We start from the raw sequence: 12,650 nt of genomic DNA, 5'->3' as shown, positions 1-12,650 counted from the left end.
AATTCATAAGACATGCCACGGCATACTAATGACTCGCTTCGTACTCCACAAAGACTTAAATAATTGATCCATGCTAAAAAAATCTTTAGTAATTTGCTTGTTTGTATACTTTTATAAATTATTTAATAAATTGGGGTTTGTGAAAATGATTTGTTTTATTTCGTGAACCAATCACTTTTATGGTGAAAGTGATATTTCATTTAATTAACCTTTTTGATAATTGTCCAAGTATAGGACCCAGGCAGGAATTTATCGAAACAATCATTAAAAAATAAGTAATTTTTTGAGGGTTTTTGGAATTCATTCTGATTTTAAAAATTTTGGCCTAGATAGCTAAAAATATTATGGACGTGAGAACAGTTGGCTGGTAATATATACTACTGCATTTCTGAGGCTAAAATATGAACTAAAATATAGGGAGAGAACTCTAAGATATGAAAATAAGATGGCGGATCCAAGAGGCTGCTATGATGTCATACTGATAGGGGTAATATATTGTAAAGCATTTTTTTTGCCCTCGCCAGGTTTAAACCGAGGATCACATCTCCATTAGGTAAGTGCATTATTTAATAAGATGCTATTAAAATTGTATTTAAATAATTTATTTATGAATTTTAAATTTTTTCCTGATTTTATAAGCTAATATCTACTGGTTTTTACGTTAGAAGACATGACGTCATAAGAAAAAATGGTGGAAGGCCGTGAAAAATTGTAACGCACAGGAGTGGGGCACTTGGTGATGAAACCGTAACGAAAAGTGCAACGCGCAGGATTAGGTCATTTGACGATGATGCCATAGTTACGGTACGTGCAACGTCCGAGGAGTAGGGCCTTCGATGGTGATGTCACCATATAATAATGAATTAATACCATAACGCCGAATGCCAAATTGACCGCAACGCCGACAGCTAGAAAACTGCTGTGTACCACAACGCCGAAATACAGTGACGCCGAAAGATGTTGCTGTGGGAAAGGGGGGGGGGGTCCAAAGGAGCAAAATAAAAAAAAAACTGAATGAATTTGTGTGTGTTTTATAATGTATCTTAACGCCGAAATACCACAACCTAACCTAACCTATGATAGCCTAACCTAACCTAACCTAATATAACCTAACCTAATTCAACCTTATTTAACCTAACCTAACCTAACCTAACCTAACCTAAACTAATCTAACCTAACCTAACCTAACCCAACCTTTGTGGCAGTCCTGCAATGACATTTTTCGGCATTATTGTACATTCGGCGTTGTAGTGCGTCCCCACTGTATCCACACCTCCTCCTAGCGCAGCACTTACCGCCAGCCATCACGAGCTAGCATTGGTCCTGAAAGGGTCGGGAGCAGGTAGTCACGGAACTAGCCGGCTCGCGCTCCGCAAAAAGGATATTTCTAGGACGGGGAAGGCATGGGGAAGAAACTGTAAGTGCAGAAACCGAGACCTAGTTTTTTTAAGCAGTTTTGGGCCCGTCCGCTAGGTAGTGGCTTTCACAACATATTGCTAACATAACCACACTGATTAAAGGGAAGTAATGCACAAGCTATTTACCAGGCAAACAAACTAGCGGAAATTAATTATCTCCATTTTAATAAGAAACATTTTTTGTGGTGTGGCAAAAACCGGAAATATTTGCATCTCCTACTCATTTATACGTAACATGACCTTTTTATTGCATAACAGCATTTAGTGTGTTTCGCACAGTTTAAAAAACTATTACTAAGTTAATAGTCGTCAAGTAGATAAAATAACATTACTAACATAAAATGTTGTACTAGTACCTCTATTCCGAGTTTTTTTTTTTTTTGCTGGTAGTTATGGGCACACACAACAGATAGCATCACATATCGCGCGAAAAATTGTTTAAGTTTCCACTGTAACAGTCGCACTTCTATATCTACCTCCACGTTCTGTCACCCTCCTTGTTCTATGATCTACCTCATTTTTCTGTGATTTACCACCTTGTTCTGTGATCTCCCTCCTTGTACTGACATCTCCCTCCCTGTTGTGTGATCTGCCTCCCTGTTCGGTGATCTCCCTCCTTGTTCTGTGATCTCCCTCCTCGTTCTGTTATCTCCCTCCTCGTTCTGTTATCTCCCTCCTCGTTCTGTTATCTCCCTCCTCGTTCTGTTATCTCCCTCCTCGTTCTGTTATCTCCCTACTCGTTCTGTTATCTCCCTCCTCGTTCTGTTACGTCCCTCCTCGTTCTGTTATCTCCCTCCTCGTTCTGTAATCTCCCTCCTTGTTCTGTGATCTGCCTCCTTGTTCTGTGATCTGCCTCCTTGTTCTGTGATATGCCTCCTCGTTCTGTTAACTCCCACCTTGTTCTGTGATCTCCCTCCTCGTTCTGTGATCTCCCTCCTCGTTCTGAGATCTCCCTCCCCGTTCTTAGATCTCCCTCCTCGTTCTGAGAACTCCCTCCTTGTTCTGAGATCTCCCTCCATGTTCTGTGAACTCCCTCCTTGTTCTGAGATCTCCCTCCTCGTTCTTAGATCTCCCTCCTCGTTCTGAGAACTCCCTCCTTGTTCTGAGATCTCCCTCCATGTTCTGAAAACTCCCTCCTTGTTCTGTGTTCTCCCTCCACTTTCTGTGATCTCCTACCTTGTTCTGTGATATGCCTCCTTGTTTTGTGATCTCCCTCCTTGTTCTGTATTCTCCCTCCTCGTTCTGTTATCTCCCTCCTCGTTCTGTTATCTCCCTCCTCGTTCTGTTATCTCCCTCCTCGTTCTGTTATCTCCCTCCTCGTTCTGTTATCTCCCTCCTTGTTCTGTGATCTGCTTCCTTGTTCTGTGATCTGCCTCCTTGTTCTGTGATATGCCTCCTCGTTCTGTTAACTCCCACCTTGTTCTGTGATCTCCCTCCTCGTTCTGTGATCTCCCTCCTCGTTCTGAGATCTCCCTCCTCGTTCTTAGATCTCCCTCCTCGTTCTGAGAACTCCCTCCTTGTTCTGAGATCTCCCTTCATGTTCTGTGAACTCCCTCCTTGTTCTGAGATCTCCCTCCTCGTTCTTAGATCTCCCTCCTCGTTCTGAGGAATCCCTCCTTGTTCTGAGATCTCCCACCATGTTCTGAAAACTCCCTCCTTGTTCTGTGTTCTCCCTCCACTTTCTGTGATCTCCTACCTTGTTCTGTGATATGCCTCCTTGTTTTGTGATCTCCCTCCTTGTTCTGTATTCTCCCTCCTCGTTCTGTTATCTCCCTCCTCGTTCTGTTATCTCCCTCCTCGTTCTGTTATCTCCCTCCTCGTTCTGTTATCTCCATCCTCGTTCTGTTATCTCCCTCTTCGTTCTGTTATCTCCCTTCTCGTTCTGTTATCTCCCTCCTTGTTCTGTGATATGCCTCCTTATTCTGTGATCTGCGTCCTCGTTCTGTTATCTCCCTCCTTGTTCTGTGATCTCCCTCCTTGTTCTGTGATCTCCCTCCTTATTCTGTCTACTCCCTCCTTGTTCTATGATCTGCCTCCTTGTTCTGTGATCTCCCTCCTTGTACTGTGATCTCCCTCCTGGTTCTGTCCTCTCCCTCCTTGTACTGTGAGCTCCCTCCTGGTTGTGTAATCTGCCTCCTGTTTCTGTGATCACCCTCCTTGTTCTGTGATCTGCCTCCTTGTACTGTGAGCTCCCTCCTGGTTCTGTGATCTCCCTCCTGGTTCTGTGATCTGCCTCCTTGTTCTGTGATCTGCCTCATTGTTCTGTGATCTGCCGCCTTGTACTGTAAGCTCCCTCCTGGTTATGTGATCTCCCTCCTTGTTCTGTGATCTGCCTCATTTTTCTGTGATCTGCCTCCTTGTTCTGTGATCTGCATCCTTGTTCTGTGATCTGCCTCCTTGTTCTGTGATCTACCTCCTTGTACTGTGATCTCCCTCCTGGGTCTGTCATCTCCCTCATTGTACTGTGAGCTCCCTCCGGGTTCTAAGATCTGCCTCCTTGTTCTGTGATCTGCCTCCTTGTTCTGTGATCTGCCTCATTGTTCTGTGATATGCCTCCTTGTACTGTGATCTACCTCCTTGTTCTGTGATCTGCCTCCTTGTTCTGTGATATGCCTCCTTGTTCTGTGATCTCCCTCCTTGTACTGTGATCTCCCTCCTTGTTCTGTGATCTCCCTCCTTGTTCTGTGATCTGCCTCCTTGTTCTGTGATCTGCCTTATTGTTCTGTGATCTGCCTCCTTGTACAGTGAGCTCCCTCCTGATTCTGTGATCTCCCTCCTTGTACTGTGAGCTCCCTCCTGGGTCTGTTATCTCCCTCCTTGTACTGTGATCTGCCTCATTTTTCTGTGATCTGCCACCTTGTTCTGTGATCTGCCTCAAGGTTCTGTGATCTCCCTCCTTGTACTGTGATCTCCCTCCTGGGTCTGTGATCTCCCTCCTTGTACTGTGATATGCCTCATTTTTCTGTGATCTGCCTCCTTGTTCTGTGATCTGCCTCCTTGTTTGTGATCTGCCTCCTTGTTCTGTGATCTTCCTCCTTGTACTGTGATCTCCCTCCTGGGTCTGTGATCTCCCTCCTTGTTCTGTGATCTCCCTCCTTGTACTGTGATCTCCCTCCTGGGTCTGTGATCTCCCTCCTTGTACTGTGATATGCCTCATTTTTCTGTGATCTGCCTCATTTTTCTGTGATCTGCCACCTTGTTCTGTGATCTGCCTCCTTGTTCTGTGATCTCCCTCCTTGTACTGTGAGCTCCCTCCTGGGTCTGTGATCTCCCTCCTTGTACTGTGATCTGCCTCATTTTTCTGTGATCTGCCTCCTTGTTCTGTGATCTGCCTCCTGGTTGTGTAATCTGCCTCCTGTTTCTGTGATCACCCTCCTTGTTCTGTGATCTGCCTCCTTGTACTGTGAGCTCCCTCCTGGTTCTGTGATCTCCCTCCTTGAACTGTGAGCTCCCTCCTGGGTCTGTGATCTCCCTCCTTGTACTGTGATCTGCCTCATTTTTCTGTGATCTGCCTCCTTGTACTGTGAGCTCCCTCCTGGTTCTGTGATCTCCCTCCTGGTTCTGTGATCTCCCTCCTTGAACTGTGAGCTCCCTCCTGGGTCTGTGATCTCCCTCCTTGTACTGTGATCTGCCTCATTTTTCTGTGATCTGCCTCCTTGTTCTGTGATCTGCCTCCTTGTTCTGTGATCTGCCTCCTTGTTCTGTGATCTCCCTCCTTGTACTGTGATCTCCCTCCTGGGTCTGTGATCTCCCTCCTTGTACTGTGATCTCCCTCCTTGTTCTGTGATCTGCCTCCTTGTTCTGTGATCTGCCTCCTTGTTCTGTGATCTGCCTCCTTGTTCTGTGATCTGCCTCATTGTTCTGTGATATGCCTCCTTGTACTGTGATCTACCTCCTTTTTCTGTGATCTGCCTCCTTGTTCTGTGATATGCCTCCTTGTTCTGTGATCTCCCTCCTTGTACTGTGTTCTCCCTCCTTGTACTGTGATCTCCCTCCTGGGTCTGTGATCTCCCTCATTGTACTGTGATCTCCCTCCTTGTTCTGTGATCTCCCTCCTTGTTCTGTGATCTGCCTCCTTGTTCTGTGATCTCCCTCCTTGTACTGTGATCTCCCTCCTGGGTCTGTGATCTCCCTCCTTGTACTGTGATCTCCCTCCTTGTTCTGTGATCTCCCTCCTTGTTCTGTGATCTGCCTTCTTGTTCTGTGATCTGCCTTATTGTTCTGTGATCTGCCTCCTTGTACAGTGAGCTCCCTCCTGATTCTGCGATCTCCCTCCTTGTTCTGTGATCTCCCTCCTTGTTCTGTGATCTGCCTTATTGTTCTGTGATCTGCCTCCTTGTACTGTGAGCTCCCTCCTGGGTCTGTGATCTCCCTCCTTGTACTGTGATCTGCCTCATTTTTCTGTGATCTGCCTCCTTGTTCTGTGATCTGCCTTCTTGTTCTGTGATCTGCCTCCTTGTTCTGTGATCTCCCTCCTTGTTCTGTGAGCTCCCTCCGGGTTCTGTGATCTGCCTCCTTGTTCTGTAATCTGCCTCCTTGTTCTGTGATCTGCCTCATTGTTCTGTGATATGCCTCCTTGTACTGTGATCTACCTCCTTGTTCTGTAATGTGCCTCCTTGTTCTGTGATATGCCACCTTGTTCTGTGATCTCCCTCCTTGTATTGTGATCTCCCTCCTTGTTCTGTGATCTGCCACCTTGTTCTGTGATCTCCCTCCTTGTTCTGTGATCTGCCGTATTGTTCTGTGATCTGCCTCCTTGTACAGTAATCTCCCTCCTTGTTCTTGATCAGCCTCATAGTTCTGTGATCTGCCTCCTTGTTCTGTTATCTGCCTCCTTGTTCTGTGATCTCCTTCCTTGTACTGTGAGCTCCCTCCTGGTTCTGTGATCTCCCTCCTTGTTCTGTGATCTCCCTCCTTGTTCTGTGATCTGCCTCCTTGTTCTGTAATCTGCCTCCTTGTTCTGTGATCTGCCTCCTTGTTCTGTGATCTCAATCCTTGTTCTGTGATCTCTTCCTGTATCTGTGATCTCCCTCCTTGTACTGTGATCTCCCTCCTGGGTCTGTGATCTCCCTCCTTGTACTGTAAGCACCCTCCTGGTTCTGTGATCTCCATCTTTGTACTGTGAGCTCGCTCCTAGTTATGTGATCTGCCTCCTTGTTCTGTGATCTGCCGTATTGTTCTGTGATCTGCCTCCTTGTACAGTGATCTCCCTCCTTGTTCTTGATCAGCCTCATTGTTCTGTGATCTGCCTCCTTGTTCTGTTATCTGCCTCCTTGTTCTGTGATCTCCCTCCTTGTACTGTGAGCTCCCTCCTGGTTCTGTGATCTCCCTCCTTGTTCTGTGATCTCCCTCCTTGTTCTGTGATCTGCCTCCTTGTTCTGTAATCTGCCTCCTTGTTCTGTGATCTGCCTCCTTGTTCTATGATCTCCCTCCTTGTTCTGTGATCTCTTCCTGGTTCTGTGATCTCCCTCCTTGTACTGTGATCTCCCTCCTGGGTCTGTGATCTACCTCCTTGTACTGTGAGCTCCCTCCTGGTTCTGTGATCTGCCTCCTTGTTTTGTGATCTGTCTCCTTGTTCTGTGATCTGCCTCCTTGTTCTGTGATCTTCCTCCTTGTGCTGTGATCTCCCTTCTTGTACTGTGATCTCCCTCCTTGTTCTGTGATCTGCCTCCTTGTTCTGTGATCTGCCTTATTGTTCTGTGATCTGCCTCCTTGTACAGTGATCTCCCTCCTTGTTCTTGATCAGCCTCATTGATCTGTGATCTGCCTCCTTGTTCTGTTATCTGCCTCCTTGTTCTGTGAACCCCCCTCCTTGTTCTGTGAGCTCTCTCCTGGTTCTGTGATCTCCCTCCTTGTTCTGTAATCTCCCTCCTTGTTCTGTGATCTGCCTCCTTGTTCTGTGATCTGCCTCCTTGTTCTGTGACCTGCCTCCTTGTTCTGTGATCTCCCTCCTTGTTCTGTGATCTCTTCCTGGTTCTGTAATCTCCCTCCTTGTACTGTGAGCTCTCTCCTGGTTCTGTGATCTGCCTCCTTGTTCTTTGATCTCCCTCCTTGTTCTGTGATCTGCCTCCTTGTACTGTGAGCTCCCTCCTTGTTCTGTGATCTCCCTCCTGGTTCTGTGTTCTCCCTCCTTGTACTGTGAGCTCCCTCCTGGTTCTGTGATCTGCCTCCTTGCTCTTAGAATACCCTCCTTGTTCTGTGATCTGCCTCCTTGTTCTGTTATCTCCCTCCTTGAACTGTGATCTCCCTCCTTGTTCTGTGATATCCCTACTTGTACTTTGAGCACCCTCCTGGTTCTGTGATCTCCCTCCTTGTTCTGTGATCTGCCTCCTTGTTCTGTGATCTGCCTCATTGTTCTGTGATCTGCCTCCTTGTTCTGTGATCTGCCTCCTTGTTCTGTGATCTCCCTCCTTGTACTGTGAGCTCCCTCCTGGTTGTGTGATCTCCCTCCTTGTTCTGTGATCTCTCTCCTGGTTCTGTGATCTCCCTCCTTGTTCTGTGATCTTCCTCCTTGTTCTGTGATCTCCCTCCTTGTACTGTAAGCTCCCTCCTGGTTCTGTGATCTCCATCTTTGTACTGTGAGCTCCCTCCTAATTCTGTGATCTGCCTCCTTGTGCTGTGATCTGCCGTATTGTTTTGTGATCTGCCTCCTTGTACAGTGATCTCCCTCCTTGTTCTTGATCAGCCTCATTGTTCTGTGATCTGCCTCCTTGTTCTGTAATCTGCCTTCTTGTTCTGTGATCTGCCTCCTTGTTCTGTGATCTCCCTCCTTGTTCTGTGATCTCTTCCTGGTTCTGTGATCTCCCTCCTTGTACTGTGATCTCCCTCCTGGGTCTGTGATCTCCCTCCTTGTACTGTGAGCTCCCTCCTGGTTCTGTTATCTGCCTCCTTGTTCTGTGATCTGTCTCCTTGTTCTGTGATCTGCCTCATTGTTCTGTGATATGCCTCCTTGTACTGTGATCTCTCTCCTTGTTCTGTGATCTGCCTCCTTGTTCTGTGATCTTCCTCCTTGTGCTGTGATCTCCCTCCTTGTACTGTGATCTCCCTCCTTGTACTGTGATCTCCCTCCTTGTTCTGTGATCTGCCTCCTTGTTCTGTGATCTGCCTTATTGTTCTGTGATCTGCCTCCTTGTACAGTGATCTCCCTCCTTGTTCTTGATCAGCCTCATTGTTCTGTGATCTGCCTCCTTGTTCTGTTATCTGCCTCCTTGTTCTGTGATCTCCCTCCTTGTACTGTGAGCTCTCTCCTGGTTCTGTGATCTCCTTACTTGTTCTGTAATCTCCCTCCTTGTTCTGTGATCTGCCTCCTTGTTCTGTGATCTGCCTCCTTGTTCTGTGACCTGCCTCCTTGTTCTGTGATCTCCCTCCTTGTTCTGTGATCTCTTCCTGGTTCTGTAATCTCCCGCCTTGTACTGTGAGCTCTCTCCTGGTTCTGTGATCTGCCTCCTTGTTCTTTGATCTCCCTCCTTGTTCTGTGATCTGCCTCCTTGTACTGTGAGCTCCCTCCTTGTACTGTGATCTCCCTCCTGGTTCTGTGTTCTCCCTCCTCTTACTGTGAGCTCCCTCATTGTACTGTGATCTGCCTCCTTGTTCTTAGAATACCCTCCTTGTTCTGTGATCTGCCTCCTTGTTCTGTTATCTCCCTCCTTGAACTGTGATTTCCCTCCTTGTTCTGTGATCTCCCTACTTGTACTTTGATCACCCTCCTGGTTCTGTGATCTCCCTCCTTGTTCTGTGATCTGCCTCCTTGTTCTGTGATCTGCCTACTTGTTCTGTGATCTGCCTTCTTTTTTTGTGATCTGACTCTTTTTTTTGTGATCTGCCTCCTTGTTCTGTGATCTCCTTCCTTGTTCTGTGATCTCCCTTTATTGTTCTGTGATCTCCCTCCTGGTTCTGTGATCTTCCTTCTTGTTCTGTGATCTCCCTCCTTGTTCTGTGATCTGCCTCATTGTTCTGTGATCTGCCTCCTTGTTCTGTGATCTGCCTCCTTGTTCTGTGATCTCCCTCCTTGTACTGTGAGCTTCCTCCTGGTTGTGTGATCTGCCTCCTTGTTCTGTGATCTCTCTTCTGGTTCTGTGATCTCCCTTTTTGTTCTGTGATCTTCCTCCTTGTTCTGTGATCTCCCTCCTTGTACTGTGAGCTCCCTCCTTGTTCTGTGATCTACATCTTTGTACTGTGAGCTCCCTCCTAGTTCTGTGATCTGCCTCCATGTTCTGTGATCACCCTTCTTGTTCTGTGATCTGCCTCCTTGTACTGTGAGCTCCCTCCTGGTTCTGTGATCAGCCTCCTTGTTCTGTGATCTGCCCCCTTGTTATGTGATCTGCCTCCTTGTTCTGTGATCTGCCTCCTTGTTCTGTGATCTGCCTCCTTGTTATGTGATCACCCTTCTTGTTCTGTGATCTCCCTCCTTGTACTGTGAGCTCTCTCCTGGTTCTGTGATCTGCCTCCTTGTTCTTTGATCTCCCTCCTTGTTCTGTGATCTGCCTCCTTGTACTGTGAGCTCCCTCCTTGTACTGTGATCTCCCTCCTGGTTCTGTGTTCTCCCTCCTCTTACTGTGAGCTCCCTCATTGTACTGTGATCTGCCTCCTTGTTCTTAGAATACCCTCCTTGTTCTGTGATCTGCCTTCTTGTTCTGTTATCTCCCTCCTTGAACTGTGATCTCCCTCCTTGTTCTGTGATCTCCCTACTTGTACTTTGAGCACCCTCCTGGTTTTGTGATCTCCCTCCTTGTTCTGTGATCTGCCTCCTTGTTCTGTGATCTGCCTACTTGTTCTGTGATCTGCCTCCTTTTTTTGTGATCTGACTCTTTTTTTTGTGATCTGCCTCCTTGTTCTGTGATCTCCCTCCTTGTACTGTGAGCTCTCTCCTGGTTGTGTGATCTCCCTCCTTGTTCTGTGATCTCTCTCCTGGTTCTGTGATCTCCCTCCTTGTTCTGTGATCTTCCTCCTTGTTCTGTGATCCTTCTCCTTGTACTGTGAGCTCCCTCCTGGTTCTGTGATCTCCATCTTTGTACTGTGAGCTCCCTCCTAGTTCTGTGATCTGCCTCCTTGTTCTGTGATCACCCTTCTTGTTCTGTGATCTGCCTCCTTGTACTGTGAGCTCCCTCCTGGTTCTGTGATCAGCCTACTTGTTTTGTGATCTGCCCCCTTGTTCTGTGATCTGCCTCCTTGTTTTGTGATCTGCCTCCTTGTTCTGTGATCTGCCTTCTTTTTCTGTGATCTCCCTCCTTGTTCTGTGATCTCCCTCCTTGTTCTGTGATCTGCCTCCTTTTTTTGTTATCTGACTCCTTTTTTTTGTGATCTCCCTTCTTTGTTCTGTGATCTCCCTCCTTTTTCTTTTGGGAAAGGCTGGGGTCTAGCACGCTGGGGTCTAGCTCGCGGGCGAACGAAGGGAGACGGATGGTCCGCTCACCCCCTTCCTCCATCCCTTTAGGGAACAAGCCAGCCTGTGTTTGTGTGCGCGTTAGTTAGTCACCAGGCGAGGGCAGCGCTGCCTCGCGCTCCAGCAGACAGCCACTCGCGGCGGAGACAGTCAGCAAGAGGGAAGGAACACAGCCGGGTTGTTTGCTTGAAACGCAAATCAGGACCTGATGCGCTGAACTTGCAAACTAATTAGCGAGCTTCATTATGTGTCTCCCTCCCGCCTCCTGACGCGACGAAGTTGGGACAGCAAAGATCCAAGTTCCCGCGAATTGGCGAGGCACAAATGCGAATTAGTCTTTATGACGGAAAATCATGGCCTTTTTTCTTTCCTAATACGTACATGCAATTTCATGGATCGTTATCCATTATAGTAAAACGTAATTTTAATTCATTATTTGGAGAAATTTTGAAGAACCTTTCGAAAACCACGGCAACAAATTTAAATTTAATTAACAGTAAGTTAGCCTAAAATATATTTATCTAGTATTACAAGTTTGCAAATTTTCTACAGATAAAATAGTGGCAAAATGTCAAAATTGTTTTAGCAAACTGATGAATGTTTTCGACCGTTTACTTCTTATTTCATTAAGCTTTACATACATCTCCAAAAGAGTCTGCTTTTTTTCTGTAAAAGTCGTCAGATTCTTCACACACAACTTCCAATATACCTTCTATAATTTCAAAACATTTGAACACGCTTTTTTTCTATTCACTGCAATCTTTAATAAACTATAAAATATTTTTTAGGATCATGTAAGAAAGTTAGTCACTTAAAAGTTAATAAAAATGTTAAAGTAAAACACAAATAATATAAATAACTTTAAAGAATGTACTAACTCAGAGGTTTAGGTTATACAATAAATCCAAATTAGTGCAACTATTGTTTTTGCATATCTGGAGATCCAGCTTTGCCCATATTATGGACTTACATGTTTGATGCATATTTAAAGTTCCATCTATATTTAAAAACAAATCATTTCCATTTTAAAAATTGGTATTCTGAATCGTAAACAAGAGAACATTGTTCCATTATAAAAGCTACAAGAAAGTATTGTGATATTTTTTGTATTTGTTAGTGTTCTTTGAGTGCTTAAACACTTAAAACATATAAACATAATAATAAGCCTAATGTAATATTTCTTTATTTTGTATCGTTGTTCTTCCGTTCTAAATAAAAACTGTAGTGGTTGTTGAAAATTAAAGTTAAGAAGTTCGGCTGAATCGCGGTTAAAAATATTGTAGGTACGCGGTTAGCGACAGGGCTGACCATCCACGGGAGCAGCTACCAGAATGGTGCCCCCCTTTCTTACTCTCTCCCTCTCTCACCCCCACTTTCTCCATCCCTCTCTCTATCACCTCTCTCTCCACCTCTCTCTCCCTCTATCTCTTCCTCTCTCTCTACCCCTCTCTCTCCACCCCTCTCTCTCCACACTTCAACTCTCTTTCTTCCCACTCTCTCCATCCCTCTTCCCTCTCTTCCCACTCTCTCCATCCCTCTCTCCCTCTCTTTCTTCCCACTCTCTTCATCCTTCTCTCCCTCTCATTCTTCCCACCTTATCCATCCCTCTATCTCTCCCACTCTCCCCCACTCTCTCCATACCTCTCTCTTTCCCTCTCTTTCCATCCCTCTATCTCTCCCAATCTCCCCCACTCTCTCCATCCCTCTCTCTTCCCCTCTATTTCCATCCCTCTATCTCTCCCACTCTCCCCCTCTATCCATCCCTCTCTCTCCCTCTCTCTACATCCCTCTCTGTCCCCCTCTCTTCATCCCTCTATATCTCACACTCTCTCTCCCCCTCTCTCCAATCC

At 46.1% G+C, this 12,650-nt stretch overlaps 1 protein-coding gene across 1 annotated transcript in view; it reads right to left on the bottom strand.

Annotated features, from left to right (window-relative positions):
• LOC134540354 (basement membrane-specific heparan sulfate proteoglycan core protein-like) overlaps nt 1-12,650 on the bottom strand; it is an 85,769-nt gene that overhangs the window by 44,349 nt on the left and 28,770 nt on the right. The gene's annotated exons all lie outside the window — the stretch shown is intronic.

This window comes from Bacillus rossius, chromosome 16, assembly GCF_032445375.1.
Source record: "Bacillus rossius redtenbacheri isolate Brsri chromosome 16, Brsri_v3, whole genome shotgun sequence".
NCBI classification, from domain to species: domain Eukaryota; kingdom Metazoa; phylum Arthropoda; class Insecta; order Phasmatodea; family Bacillidae; genus Bacillus; species Bacillus rossius.
The sequence above is the reverse complement of the archived record's forward strand: the minus strand, read 5'-3'. Positions and strand labels throughout refer to the sequence as shown.